The sequence below is a fragment of the Meleagris gallopavo genome, chromosome 7 (genome assembly GCF_905368555.1).
Source record: "Meleagris gallopavo chromosome 7, MGAL_WU_HG_1.1, whole genome shotgun sequence".
NCBI lineage: Eukaryota > Metazoa > Chordata > Aves > Galliformes > Phasianidae > Meleagris > Meleagris gallopavo.
In genome coordinates this window covers 14,207,241-14,208,329 of record NC_139410.1, presented here as the reverse complement: position 1 = coordinate 14,208,329, position 1,089 = coordinate 14,207,241, and positions in this window count along the sequence as shown.

Below are 1,089 nucleotides of genomic sequence, written 5' to 3'. Positions count from 1 at the left end.
ATTCTGTTAAACACAGAACAGAAATCCAAAGCATCATTTTTCTTAGAAAAACGTTGTGACAAGATTTACCCCAAACTAGTCTAGTTCCTTAGGAATTGCTCTGTTTTCTGTTAAAAAACAGATCAAATGTATTTTTTATAATGTTCTACATATAATGAAATACAATGCACAAATGAAATCTGCATATTTTCTCGTGCCCAGCAATTATGTTCATTTTGCAAAGTGAAAAATATGGTTTTACGGCACTAACAGTTGAGTTATACATAACTGTTATTTCTGTCTTTTCTACTGACCATGGCCACGTTACTATTTCATATCAAAAGACTTTCTGTATTTGTCTTTTTTAGTGATGATATTTAATCTTAACCACGATTCTGATTCATAAGTCAAACAATGAATGTTGAGCTAGTTCTTCAAATGACTCTAGATAGAACTACCTCTATATTATAAACTGCTGAGTTTTTTTTGTTTGTTTGTTTGTTTTGGTAAAACTTTGCTTCCAGTAAGCTTGAGCATTTCAAGCCATACAATTCAAAGTGAAGAAGATTTGAAATCTTTTGTTCCACTTTTTTTTTTTTAAAGTATACCAGGAAGGACATTCCTTAAACATTTCCCTCAGAGCTACACCTGAAGTCAACACAGACTTTAAATCACATTCACAGTCCAAAACATTTTTTCCTCTCTGTAAGATCACAAGTGTAGATCACAAGCTTAGGATGTTATAACATTAAAAAACATTGTGAAAAGTAACACAGAACAAGTTGACACACTTTCAAAGTGACATTTTAAATAACAATTGTGTTTCCAATTTTTAACTCTTGAAAAAATAAACAAAGGTTTTCCTGAAAAAATTTGGTCAATCTTATTCCACATTTATGAAGATGGAAGAATATATAACTGTAGAATGCATGTAGTGCTTATGCTGATGTAACTCCTTTTAAAAAGCCTTCCCAAGCATCACCTATAGTATAATCTGAGATTCTTACGTTAGCTTCAGCATCTCTGATCTGCAATTAGCCAAAGTTAAAACCCAAACGTTTTATACTATAAAGTTACAAATACTTGAAATTAAGTGACAAAAAACACCCA